The sequence below is a fragment of the Hirundo rustica genome, chromosome 6 (assembly GCF_015227805.2).
Source record: "Hirundo rustica isolate bHirRus1 chromosome 6, bHirRus1.pri.v3, whole genome shotgun sequence".
NCBI classification, from domain to species: Eukaryota; Metazoa; Chordata; class Aves; order Passeriformes; family Hirundinidae; genus Hirundo; species Hirundo rustica.
This window is the reverse complement of record NC_053455.1, coordinates 49,358,852-49,373,454: the sequence shown is the minus strand read 5'-3', so window position 1 is coordinate 49,373,454 and position 14,603 is coordinate 49,358,852.

The following is a 14,603-nucleotide window of genomic DNA, read 5'->3' as shown; positions in this document are numbered from 1 at the left end:
TGGGCTAATTCTCTCCCAAGACCTCTACCCCAAGTCAGGGACAGGAGGTGACAGCCCTCCACTGCAGCCACCCTACAAATAGCTTCTTACATGCTCACCGGGTAGCTCTCAAGACTGCAGCATCCTAACGTGGCAAAGATCTCACCAAGGCCCTGTTTTCCTTTTCCAGATGGATGAGTTTCTCCACCACTCTCTGCTTTTTTTTTTTAAAGCTACAGTTATTTTTCCTTACTTATTCTGTAGATACGTGCTTACAATTTCTAGGAGGTGGAACCAGCTGGAAAGCTTTCCTTATCCTTGCCCAAACTCTTGGAACAGCTGTTTTATCCAGAAAGTCACTTCTATAAGCAGGGAAAGTAACAAGAAGAAAGCTTAAGACCCAGTTTTCCATTATCCATCCTCTTTCCCTTTCTTAAGGGAAGAACCTTCCCAAGCATCCCTGTGGCTTTGGAGCTTTTGTACGGAAAGAGCTTCAGTGTGAGCCATGATATTCTGAACTTGTTTCCGTGCCCTCCCTTGCCCTGCAGCAGGAACTGGAGCTCGATCCAAATGGGACACAGCAACTTTTTGAATAGCAATCAGACATCACTGGTGATCTAACACTTATCCTCAATAAACGCAGTGACAGATGTGTTCCTACAGCAGAGCTCAAAAGCCTGGGGAACCACAAAATTACCTAACCTGATCTCCCACATGTTTTTCCCAAATGCAGGATACTGCATTTCCTCTCGGCTCTCTGAGTACATCATTTCCCCAAAAGAATAGCCAAACCCTTGTCTGTCTGCTGACAGCAAGGGAGTTTGTTAACATCCTAGAGGAAAGGTGCTCTCTGAAGGCTTTTTTGGGGTGGAAGAGACCAGATCCAGAGATGCAAGATGCAGCCAGCACAGGTGACCTGGTTGAAGGAGCCGGGCCAGAGCCCAGACACCCCCTGGGCACCCCTGTACCCAGCCCTGGGTAGTGACCACTCCACAGACCCCGGTACCCTCAGTGAGGGAGCTCTGTACACTTGTACCCTGCTCCCCGCAGCCCACACCATGCCCATTCTCCTTTGTGCTGCTCTCCAGGCAGCTTTGGGCTCAGCCAGGTGGCAGAGTGCCACCACAATGATGGGGAAAGTGCCTTCAGGAATGCAGTCCTTGCTGGCACTTACCCGGCCACATGCCCTCACCTGCTGTGTTTCTGCTCACTAACATTTCCATCCCCTCCAAAACCTGACAGCCCCTCTGGTCCTCCTCTCCCCATAAAAGTTCACATACTCTTCATTGTGAAAAAGCCAAACTACTGCAGTAGTTCAGGTGTCAGCATATCCCCAACGGAAAAATGTCCTGGACTTAGACCCTGTCCTCCCTGCATGCTAAGATCCTGTTGCTTTATTATCTAACTCGCAGCCCTCACAAACCATAAGTTAAATCTGAATCTGCTGAAGGCAGCTTTCCCCCAAATACCCATAAACCTGGGAACAGTTTTGTTCTCTAGAGCATGACCTTCCACACAGCCCTACTTGATCCTCTTCCATTCTAAGATCACTTGCAGGCACATCCTGACAGACTGTCATTTTATTAGAACTCCTGCACCCTGCAGAAGCAGCCTCAAGCACTGCTGACATCCCCACTTCCCTGCACCACTCCTCAAGCAAGCTCCTGCCCTGTGTGCTCACCCACAGAACTGCCCATCACCTCCTTCGCACCATGCTGTCTCCACCACGGCCAAGCACCTCATAGCCTGGGAATCCCAGATCCCTTCTGTGTAACCTCCCCCGGAATTGGCTGCCAACACAATCTGTGTGCACCCACAGCTGTGCACTTCATCCCGTAAGCCCTGTCTGCAGCATCTCAACAGGACCCTGACTGCAAGTTCCAGAGAGAAGAAGGAAGCATTGGAGCATACCCAAGCTAAAGCTTCTGTTAATAGAACAAGACACAAAAATTTTAGGAATTGGCCAGAGGTGACCAGACTTTTTGGGGCAGGGGCTGCCTCTCTCCAGGTACTGCACAGGGAGTGTTGGCATCAGGTGGGACTTCCAGCTTATCACATGAACCACAGCAGCATGTTGGCTTCCCCCCTGACCTCACCTGCAGCCTCTCCACCTGCAGCCAATGGGCTGATCTAGATAAAACAGCATTGATAGGAACTTTATTTGACATACTGCATGTCCCATGATCAGAACTGACAACTCAAATGCAACAGCCTCACAACAGCCACTTCCCTGTAAGCACTCCCCCCATTTCTACCTTTGCCCAACTGCAGATAGTACGTTAAGGAAATAAATGCCAAGTTGTAAAGCCACGTGGTCCCTAAGTGGCTATCCCTGAGCCTGGGCACGGCTCCCCTCTGCTTCCGGCCACGAGCTGATCATGAAGGGAAACAGCAGCAGTGAGGGACTCAGAGCAACGCTGGGATCAGCCTGGTGTGACTCAGCACAACAAAGATTGCTGGGCCAGAAGCAGGCAGCAGATATCTCTGCTGGTAAGCACCAACCACCCAGTTCTGCAAAACCAGGCCACATGAAGCACATCACTGTGCAAAATGCTTCACAGCAGTGTGGCACAGGATCCAGGGGAGACTCCTCTCTTTACAGAGACGTTATGTCACCAAACCCAGAATGTTTCCTTTTGCCTTGCGGCCCTGCAGAGCTCAGGAAATTGCACCCTCACGGTCTTTCTGCCTTCCTCAAGGGCTTTCTGTCTTCCTCACCCTTCAGGTAAAGCTCCCAAACAGGCTTGTGCTGTTTTACAGCAGGCAGTGGAATGCTTCTTTAGAGACTTCAGTCTTAGACAAGGATCCTGGGTGCTGCAGCAATGGAACAGCCTTTCTCCATGGCTTGCCACTCCCTTTGGCAGTTCCTGACCTTGCCTTAACAAAAGCAAACACATAGCAACTGTCCAAAGACAAACACAGGGGTTACAATTCTGTTTTGTGATTATCATTCTCAGGTGATAACCACTACTTTATATTGAGCAAGCACCAACACTCCACCGTGGTAAACCAGAACCAATGTCAGAGCTGTGATCCAGTCCTTAAGTGAGGTCCTTTTCAGCTAAAGTATTCAGGATTTCTAACCAAGGATTTAAGATGCATTTTTCCCCAAGGAGGCAGGAAATCCCTCCTTATCATACTCCCTTCCAGGAGCCCTTCATGCCACAATTTCTAGACTTCACATCAGGAGACTGAAAACCTTTTTAGTTCTAGAAAAGGGGATGATTCCAGATGTTAGCCACGCCCAAGCATTCACACCTGGAAAGGAGGTTGCCAGCAGTTTCATTGGTACTGGTCTCTCTCTCATGAAAGGAGACTGATGAGAACAGCTTTGAACCTCATTCCCCAGCCATACCACTAACAAGCTGACTCTATGCCACACACCTTCCTACCAAAGCACATGAGGGGGCAGAAAACACATCAACCCCCAAAACAAGCAGTGCCCATTCTCTTACCAGCCCCAAATTCAGTGACACTAGCCATTGCCAGCCCCTGCTCAGGTAAATACAGTGACAGACACCTAGATAGGGACATCTCATTCTCAGGGAAATGGCTGCTTTGTAACCCACCCCACACCCCCCTCCCCACTTCCCCCCCCCTGCCCCCCACTCCTGCAGCAGCAGCTGCCTTTTGTGGGCTTGGGATGGGAACAAGGCCTCAGGGATACCAGCCCTGGAAGAACCATGACACTGGACAAGTGCCTTGGCAGCATGGATGACAGAGCCTGGCCTTGATCCCTAACTCCCCACCCCTGTTTAGTGCAGGCAGCCTGGTTTCTGAGGCCACAGACATGCACCAGACCCCTCCTTGAGAGCTCCCTGTCATGCCCAAGCTGGATGAGAGCTGGGACAAAGCACTGCCAACGCCCAGACTCTGTATGTGGAGACACAGAAGAAAGAGCGAGTTTCCCTGCCACCTGAGATGGAAGCAGAGGTACCCTAAAGGCACAGCCCAGTCTCCATGGGAGTCAGTAACTGTTTCAGTGCCCTGGGAGACCAGCCAGAAGAAACCTCTGTGTGGAGAGCTACTTCTGGGGAAGTTACACCACACCCTAGTGTGAATCAGGCCCCTCTGCCCTGCAGCTGCTCGCTGTACCCACGCAGAGAATGCCATAGGCCTATGGAGCTCTGTCCTACATTCAGAAATAGCGGATTCCTAGGGAGACAACAGGGAAAGGTGAGCAACACTGACCTGGCACAGAGCCCCTGCCTGGGTGCAGCCAGAGCTGTCACAGACACTCATAAACACAGCCCCCACTCCTGGGAGGAACACTTAGACACCAAGCAGCACCTTCTGCAGCTTCTTATCACTTTGGACTTGGCTCCATTAAGGGTGGCTTGGTGCTCTCCTCCAGACACAGCTGGCATCAGGCAGCCAGAACCAGGTCCCTGCCAGCAGGGATGAGGGCTCTACCTTGTCCTTTTGCACAAAGAGATTTTTGTTCACAGAAGGGTTCAATGTGTCAGTGTCAACAGCAGTAAACCCAGCTGTGCCCAGGAAACCCTCCATTGGAAGAAGTATCAGATAGAGAAGCTGCACTTTACAATCCAGTTGCTGATTTCCTGCCAGCTTGGTTCAGTCCACGGTTAAACTGCATCTCCTGGGAAAGGAGTAGTATCACGATTTGTGTCTAGAACTACCCGAAGCTTTTTCTACCACAGGAAAACCCATAGACATGAGGGAGAAAAAGCTCAGAAAGACGAGCAGAAAGCATTTTTGTTTCTGCCTTAATCAGACTCCCATTTAATCCTACAGGGCACAGCACGGCCCCGCCCAGAGCCCCTCCATTCGAATGGTGACATTTCGTTCACAGCAAGAACGCCTCTCCCCTGCAGCCCTGACTCACAGCCGTCGTCTCCCTTTACGCAACACAGCTCCATTTCCTGCGCAGCCGGCGATGCCCGGTGCCAGCAGGGGCCGCGGCCACACGGGTGCCAGGCTACAGCCAGCCTGCGAGGAAGGCACCTCCTGCTCCGGCACTTGCGCTGCTATTTTTTTATTTCGGTATTACTGTCCCCCAAACATAACTTACACCCCCTTTTAACTGATAAATATTGTGCTCTCCACAATCAGAATATGATGCTATAATTAGACACCCCTGCAGCACACACTGCTGTGTTACACAACACAGCACGGAGTTCCTGGGCACAGGGTGAAGCTACATTTGCATTTTATTCACATCACAGACAAACTCTTAAAGCAAAATCTCCTGAGTGGTTGTGGTTACTGAGCTTTGGTTCAGATGACCAGGCATTCTGAGAGCACACAAACAGATTTCCCTGGTCTGAAACTAAACCAGATGTGAACTCCAGCCACCAGTCCACAGGACCAGGCTGGAGTTTGCCAGAATTAAAACCTCCAGCACACATACAAAGAGGATGTCAGGTCCTTGCTATCAAGTGTTTGCTCAATATCCAGCCCCCTTTATGGCACAAGGGTTGTTAATGAAGACACAGGTGCTCATAGTTTCATGCAGATCTCACTGCCAAAGCACTACAGCTAGACCAAGAAATGGCTTTGTTTCATTTAAGGGTTAATCTCAAAAGCCAGGCTCCAAACTCCAAGGCTTCACAGCTCTATCACAATTCTGTTTTCTCTTCCCAGCAGCAGCAAGGCAAGTTCCTGCCCAAACTTCTTCCTACAGCTGCACCAGGAAGCACTGGACTAGCTGCACTAACTCACACTAATAAACTAGATAAATAGTTCATGTTACTCACTTTCAGCTGACTGACACAGTGTCACTTTTAAGGGCTGGGTTAACTGCCCTGCTGCAGCAATGTGTGCCTTGCAGGAGCACCACAGATCCTGGTGCAGCATGAGCCATATGGCATTTCCAGAGAGCAGCGCTGTAAGCCAGAGCCCCAAGTTCTGTCTGCAGCTTCCCCACCTATTGGGTACAATTTATGAACAAGTATTTGTGCATCCAACTCCCACCAGATGCAGCAGGATTAAAATTCTTACTGGAACTTTAAAAATCCAACCCTGGGTCCATCCCTGCTGACACTGCTTGGCAGGAGGGTAGCTGGGCAATACTAGGCCCAAACCTTGGCAACTGCACAGCCTGTACAGCTGTTTTGGAATCTGAGTCTGCCAAACTCAGCATGAGGAAAAAAATTGGTCAGGGACAACATATAGGATCTGTCACGTCCCAAGGTTACCATCAGCTGTTAAGAATATTTATGTAATCAAAAAGTCAGTGGCAGTGGTCAGAGACAGCCCTTAGGCTGACCCTAGTCAGCATCAAACTGAAAGAAAAAAAAAATTACCTAATTCAAACTAAAGGAACATTCTCACAAACTCAAGTTTCCTGCATCATCTGCAAGATGTCATCTAAATAATTCAAAACTTCACTGGATCTAGGTGACAGACAGATGTTTGTTTTTCAGCAAGATGTCCCAGAGGAATTGGGTATTTTGTTTAAATTGTTCCTGACTTCCAACACCATATATAAGGACACCTAGAAGCATACTAAGTGAATGAGAAGTAGAAAGAATACTGACAAGGGTTAATTTCAGCTCATCAAAGCTGAGCTCTCCTCACTCTCAGGGAAGATAAAACTATGGATTTCATCAGAGTCATATCTGTGGCTGCTAAGGGTGCACAAGTTAAGAGATATGCAAAAATTCTCAGGTCAAACAAGCTTGTCTTCTATTTGCAAGGATCCACATCTCCAAGGGTCTCCAAATGACAGTGGTTGAAAACCCATCTAAGGAGGAGAGAAACCAATTTCAGCTCTTCCCGAGGATGAATGAATCCATGTAATGATGTCTCTTGGTTGACCATGGAAGGAGCCCTGGTGGAACAGCCACAACCACATGAACAAAAACAATCTCTCAGGCCAGCCCTCAGGCTCTTTTTAGGCACACACAGTTTAGAGAAGAATTGCAAAGGCAAATCTTTAACCATGAAGGGTTTTTTTCTATCTTTGAAAACACTACACCAAGTAGTCCAGAGTCCAGTGGTCGACTTTACTTTTGGGTATGTTGTTTTTTCCTCCCCATTACTTGCATGTAATAATAGCAAGTTACATAAAGTCAGGAAATGGGACCAGCACAAAGTTCAAACTAATTTTCATATTAAAGGCCTTGCGCAACCATTTTTACAGCATACTTTTAATGACATCTTTACCCCAGTTAGAAGGTTGAGATTACACACATTTTCAGGTAACTTTAATACTGGAAAGGTTATCAATACTTCCTGGAAAACAGTTTATTTATTTATTTATTTATTTATTTATTTATTTATTTGTCAGAAGGAAATAGCAGTGATTATATTCATTTCAGAGAAACCAGATGTTATATCCTCTCTCAAAAGGACAGAAATCATGGGAAAAGAAACTTGTTTCCACTTGACACATTAGGAGTTTCTCGAATCTGCTTTATCACAGGCAAGCTACTTGCATTGTAAGTACTAGAAATGCAACAAACTATTGGCCAATATTAAGCATTTAGCAACTTCATCACACACCCATATTCAAGATTTCGTATTAATTAAAGAGCTCAAGGTTTCCAGACAGATTAAGTCAATCTGGGGACAATAAACTTCAGAGAAACTGTGCCACAGCTTAAAAAGGCTGTATTTAAAGGAAGTACTGTTCAGACAGAAGTATCTAACTTCCAAAAACCTGGTCTCTGCAGGATACATGAAACTGCACATGAGAACTAACATGAATGTTAAATTTTAAAATCCTAACATTTTATTCCACACTCTCCAAATTCCATGTCATGTGTTCAGCAGAACAGCATGGGACTGATGAGAAAATTTAGATTAAAATTATTCTATTTTTATTAGCCAAGGAGCTCCAGCCCTATGGATCTTGTGAAGAACTCTGTGGATCAAATTAATCCCGTGCTATTGTATGTACCTTAAGATTTATTTATTTTTATATATATATATATATATATATATATATATATATATTTAGTGCCCTGACTTTAATGGATAGTTTGCACCAGTATTTCTGCAAAATCAGACCTTCAATGCATTAGATCCCCAGAGTTTTAAATGGTTTAAAACTTTGCTGTTTGGGAACAGAAGTGAGTATAGCCACAGCCCCTATCAGAATCATTATCAGCAAGATAATGATTTCTTCATCTCTAAACTTCCTATTTCTTTCTTGCCTAAAGCCAGATCGTATGAGCAGAGCTTTGAACTTTAGAGTGTCGATTTTTCTTTTCTTAAACCTATTCACAACTCCTATTACTTGCACTCATCTATTAAGCAATTACCTTGTGATTTGATTGCTGTGCACACCACATACTGTTATAAACGAGTTCTATTCAAGATCTATGTTTTAGTTACTTAATTGTTAAAATTCCATTAAGGTTGTTAATGCTTGTTCTGTTTAAAGAATTTGCCTTATTCCTGTTTTAATATTGTTTAATCATCTTATTTACTTCTGTTTGTTAATTAATAGTTTACTTTGTTACCTGTATCTCTGCTCCCATTCATCGGATAGTGTCTGAATATGCAAATAAAAAGAACACTGGAATTCTGGGAACTATTCAAGAACAAGGGACTCTTAAAGCAGAGAACCAAAGTAGAATCAGGACTGAAATCGCACTTTAAACTAGTGCAAAAAGTAAAAGTATCCGTCGAAGCACCTTTATTTGGTCGCCGTGACCTGAGGGGAGTTCTCCATCGCTGGATGCCTCCTGACGAACGTAGCGCCGACGACCCCTCGGCAAGCGGAAGCCCGCGAGGGGTGGGGGAGTCCTAGCTTCGCAGTGAAGCGAAGTTGTTTGTGCCTCCTCCTTCGCGTTGCTAAGGAGAGTAGCTAGGAGCATGCGCGCAGCTCCTCAAGCTCTCCCCCAGAGCCAGGCTTGATAATAAAGGCATAAAAAGGAGCCAGTCTCCTGGCCCTTGATTTTATTTTTTCCATAACATTTTTTCCATACTATTTATTTATAATACACAGCACCCTGGGACATGCAGCCACATTCCATAGGCTCCAGCAGAAATCAAACAACGGGGCCACTGTTTCAGCCCTGCCTCCTGGCTCACCCTCTCGGTGCAGATTATTTTCCTCTCTGCTTCCATTCAGTGCTACCAGGGCTGAGCCACTGCTGCAGGTTTCCTTACAGCTCCACTTTCTGGAGTGCTGGGACTTGGTCAACAAACAGCTCCTCACTTATTAAAAAAGAATCTTGGAAGCAGAAAATCAGGTTTTAGAAGACAGAAAGGCAATTAGAAATGCACCAGATGGTAAACCCCGATTTTTTAAGGAGGTCATGTAATTTTGGGAGCCTAGTGGGGGAAGTAGGGGAGTAAAGGAGACTTAGGTATGTATTTGTGCAACTGGGGGCTTTTTACCTGACAGTATCAAAGAGGAGTAGAAAAAACCTCCTGTCAATTTGTGATATGTGTTCTTTGGATCGTGCTGCTGTTCAGCCTTCAGGTCAGACACAGCCTCCTGCGCGTTTGGGCGAGCCTGCAAGCTTGCCACGCGGCGGCCATCTTCCTCCTCCTGCATGCAACCTGCAGCTCCGCAGGAGCCAGCCAACCCCGCAGCTCTGGGACAGCCAACCTGCTCCAGCAGTGGTCCCACGCACGGGCTGCCCCGGGCAGGCTGCTGCCTGCGTCACCCAAAGCCGCTCAGGGCGGATCAGCGCTCTCCCCTCACTCCGCGCCGCTCCTATGGGCCGGGGATGCCGTGGGCCCGCTGCAGTGAAACCAGCCTGCAGCGCCGCGGCCCCGTTTCTCCGCAGAGCCAGGAAAGGACTGCACAGAGGATGCCCAAGCACAACAAAGCCACCAGAGGCGGTGACTAGTCCCGCAGCAATGCGCAACCAGCCCACGGCCATCGGGGCATCAACAAGTTCTGCACAGGCCGCCCCAGGCTTCCAGCAGCACTGCGCCACGGCAACGAGGTAGCCGGGATCCCCTGCAAGAACTGTCTGCCGCAGCTCAGCGCTGCTGCCCTCCTTCCACCACCGCAGCTCTCTGCTGCCCAGGAATGGCTTCTGGAGGCTCATTTCCTGCCCGTCTTCATTTCTGCAGAGTCTGCAGCCACCCAGTTGGCGCTGGGAAACACGTGAAATCATGTGAACATGTTACAGCTCCAGGATTTACTGGCTCAGGACAGCATTTGCCCATGTTTATGCTTTTGGAAGAATGCCTTAGGGCTCTCACCTGGTTTTGAGCTACACAAATGTTTCTGATACGTGCTGTCAACAAAGAGGGGTGCTAAAAACCTCTCCTAATAATCCATGTCTCTCAAAGAAACAATGTACCATGTTCCAAGCAAAGAAACCAGCACGAAAAACTGAAGAAAAATCCCGCTATGAAAAGTCAGTGTCCATAAAGGAGACAGAGGAGTCCTGCAACTTCATCCTAATAAAGGGATAGAGTGTCCAATTGAGCATATTCCCGTGGGGTTTCTCTCTCCAGGTTTTGGAGGACACAGCCTCCTTTCATCCTAAACTCCAGGCTGCAAGTTGCCCTCTTTCTTTCCCCATTGGCTGAGGCACCAGGATGGTACAGCCTTCCCGAGCCGCCTACCACATATCCCCCCTTGAACCAGTCATTTTCCCTAGAAGTTCAGAAATCATGCGGACCCATTTGTCTGCTTCAGGAGACTAACTGTCTGTAACAAAGGCTTCAAGTTGGTAGAGACTTTAAAACCCATTTCAAAGTCACTAACACCCATACCCTCACCCATCCAACTGTTTGTAAAGACATTAGCATGCGTTTTCTTATCAAAACTGAATTAGGCAATGTTTGTGCGGCTTGGCCGCTTCCGGGCAAAGGTGAAATGCAAGCATGGTCTGACGTTTGGTTGATCCTGAGCTAAGATCAGAGGGTTACATATAAACTCCCTAAAACTTTGTCATTTGGTCTAGAAAGGTTTGGTTTTGAGCTTTTGGATAAATTCACTTCAAGACACAGAATGCACACACAGACCTGCAGATCTACATCCTTCTGAATTATCTGTCACAGTCCCAAAAATCACTCAAGTCACTGCACTTAATTCTCCTATCAAGATTTACCTGGTTCTCCTAAAGCTGATCAGACCCAGACTTCAGAGTAAGCAATTTTGTACACTTCTGGAACAGTTTCAGCTGCAAGCTTTGGGTTTGGACAATGGGCACAGAAGAGCTTTGGACCACAGTCTCCCAGTCAGGAAAACAAAGAAGAGCATTTCTGAGGCACGAATCCATATGAACAACCACCCTTATCATAGCATACACACAGCTAAACTCCAGGAGTCCCAGAATTAGAGGAAACTTAGGGTCACCAGGAGAGAGGTCAGCGGTGCCCTCTGTGTCTGTACTGGCTCCCTCTTTCTCATAGCTGCATTTTACTTTGGTGGGTCCACCTGTGTTATTTTCTAGTGGCTTGCAGCCAGATGCCCGAGGGGATGAGTGCAGCAAGAATTAAAGGCTTTGTGACAGAAGCATGCAGCACACACTGCCTCCCCAGGATTAACCCCTGCACTTCAGGCTAATGGCAGGCAGCCCAAACTCCAAAGGGCCATCAGCTACCCCCTCCCAGGGGCTCTCAGCTGAGATGGGCTTTGGGTGGGTGCTTGGGACAGGAGCTGTTGCTCACAAAAGACCACCAGCGCCTCCAGGCTGAACGCAGGGAGACAGGTTCACTTCACTGTCCTTTGGCACCCAGCCTAGGATGTGAGACCATGCATGTCAGCAAGTGTGACAGGTCACAGAGATATGCCACAGCCTGAAGGCATCCTGCTGGGATCTTGGGAACTCTGCCAGAGTGAGGCTTTTATTTCTGAAACATTCTCTACCCACTCTTGCTTCCTGCATGCTCTTCTCCTCCTTCCCTTCCTCCATTTGTAGTAACACTGCATTCTGCATGCTCCCCAAGAGAAATAGGGCAAACATAACCTGATTAACCAAGAGGATTTGGACAGGAAGGGGCGGGGGAGGAGATTATTATGCAGAGAACCACAGAACGTTTTCCTCTCACATTAGCCCTTGCCTATTTAATAATTAAAGTGTTCTGTGGTGACTCTGACTTTGGAATTTGCTATAAAAGCATCTCATAAACTCTGCCTCAGCATGCAAACATCAGACTCAAGAGAACATTCAGTCTGACAAGCTTAAATTTCTTCCAGACTCCAGGGTCAGTCAGAACCTTAAAACCACTTGGATGTGAGGCTACGGCTCCATTTTAGAACATAAGGATCCCTCTTGCTGTTCACCCATTGAAGGCACTGAATCCAACCTTTATTTGGCCACTCTGCCTCTGAAACAGTTTAGAAGTTAATGCAGGCTTTCTCCATTTCATGTACGAAACAACCTCCAAGGCTGGCAGCACCCCATGAACATAGAAACGTTACACAGGCACTGACTGCCCTCCAAGCCTATTCAGATATTCTATTTTCTTTCCATCCCTTCTTTCTTGCTTATCTTAAGGCATATAGACGTTTCAGGATGGAAATGTAAAGCTACCCACCCACAGAAAAGATGCCTTCCCTGACCTTCCAAGGAGCTATTTTTGTCTCCTCTTATATGCCTAAGAACTCTTACAGGGGTCGCGCACTGAACTAACAGCCCCTCAGTAACTTTTGTCTATAGATATGAAACATTGCAGAGATTGTTTTTTTAAAAAAAATTAATTCTCTCCATAACCTAACACACTAGGCTCCAAATCTCCAGAGGTTTGTAATGGAGCACATTTTAAAAGGGGCTGCAAGCCTGAGATTATTACCCAAGGAATGCATGCTCAACATTACACCAAACATACAAACAGAATACTAAAGACATATTCTTAATCCAGAGTTTTCCAAAAGTTATTGAGTACCCACAGCCTTTAACTGACTTAACTTTTTAACCTGGAGAAGAAGAAGCTCCAAAAGTTTCAGAGTGAAAGAGATTTCTTTTCAAAATACATACCCCTAAAGATCTTACGAGATTCAAAAATAAGGAACACTGGATTAGCAGCCAAACACATGTACAGAATGATATTCCATAAAGAAAGCAACAGTCCTAGCTCCATCTGTCAGGGTACATGAATGCACCACATCACATGCCAGCAGTCAGAAACTCAGGCTCTGGTCTGTCCTGTCTCTCTCAAATTCTAATGCTGACATTTTTCCAAACTGGCACTACCCAGACTGCAAACATTTCAGTCCAGAGGTCGAGAGCGAAGTGAGCCCCACTGCCTCAGCAGCTGCCCAAAGGCTCCTCACATGGCAGGGAGTTAATGCTGACCCAGGGGATTGCACAGCCCTCTTGTCACTCCAGACACTGTTTGCCCTCACACAGTGAGCAAAAGATAAAACATGCAGGTATCTTTTCCCTTCTGACATCACAGCATTAAATATCATACAGACACAGTCTATAGGATGTATAAAGCAGAAATGCTGTACAATTAGCAAAAAGATGTGGAGAATATATGGGGAGTGAACTGTTCAGGAGACCCAGCCTCCAGAAATCCAGCTCTGTGCACACACACACATGCACAGAGAACACATGATAATATCTCCCAGCATCTCACATTTTCATCACATGGCATCTTTTGGAGGGTTCTTGAACTGAGATACTGCCTCTTAAGGCCAGAACTGTGTAAGGTTTAGGGATACAACTGATTTTGCATAGAGCCATGAGAAAAACAACACAGGGTTGAGGTGGCCAGTGAGAAATGCTTGTACTTTGCATTTAGCACCCAGGACACAGGCATGCTGCTCCTCTTACTACAGGGCCCAGCTTGGAGAACCATGAGGCTCTGTAAGTATCAGGATTTCCCCCACAGGAGCTAAAAGCCATGCTTCCTCCCTTTGGTAATATTCCCCTCCTTAAACAAGGCTCACCACAGTTTGCAAAACAATAAGGCCGTGCCCTGCAGATGTTTGCTAAACATTTGTGCAATTTCACCTAAATACAGGAACAGAAGGAACACAAGTCAGAAACGCCATACTTAGCATAGCACTAAGTGCAAAATTATTCATTAGCAGTCCATAGGCAAGCAGCTACCTTTCATTTTCTGTCTAAAACTTGAGTATAAATAAAAAACCCTGAATTAATTGATGGAGATAAGGGTTGGTGTTTGTGTAATGTTCTTGGAAAACAGCATGCCAAGCCAATAACCATATTTGGCAATTATTTTGCTTTACTCTGCTTCCAGTTTCACTTCCCTGGTTCATTCTGCCTCTTTAGCTGATGAGATCTTTCTGCTGCATGCCTTTACAATGCCTGTGCTGCAAAGCTGTGCTCCCAACAGAGATGTTCAACTTGGTTCCTTCCTGAAGTGTATTAATGATCTCACTACAGCTGCATAATGAAGCTGGGTCAAAAAACTACTGCCTGATAGCAATTGAGGCTGCACCTCTCTCTGCCCCCCATCTTAATTTTTCTTTGGCATCACTGCTAATGATAGTTCAGACCTTTGGTACTGAAACGTGGTGCAATATACCATGTTCCAATTAAGAAACACAGGACTTAAAATTTATAAAGTGCGCAAGGAAGTTAAGACTACAAAGCAACTCTTTCCTGGAAAGGATAAGAAATTACTCTTCCTGACAAGCCACACTTTGAACATACGTATGCCAACAGGGCTCTGCTGGCAGTACACAGGATATAAATGGCATTTAAAACTCTGCCTGGTAACCTCTCAGGACAGTACCTGTGTGTCACAGTCATGTCTTTTGCCAAGGGCTC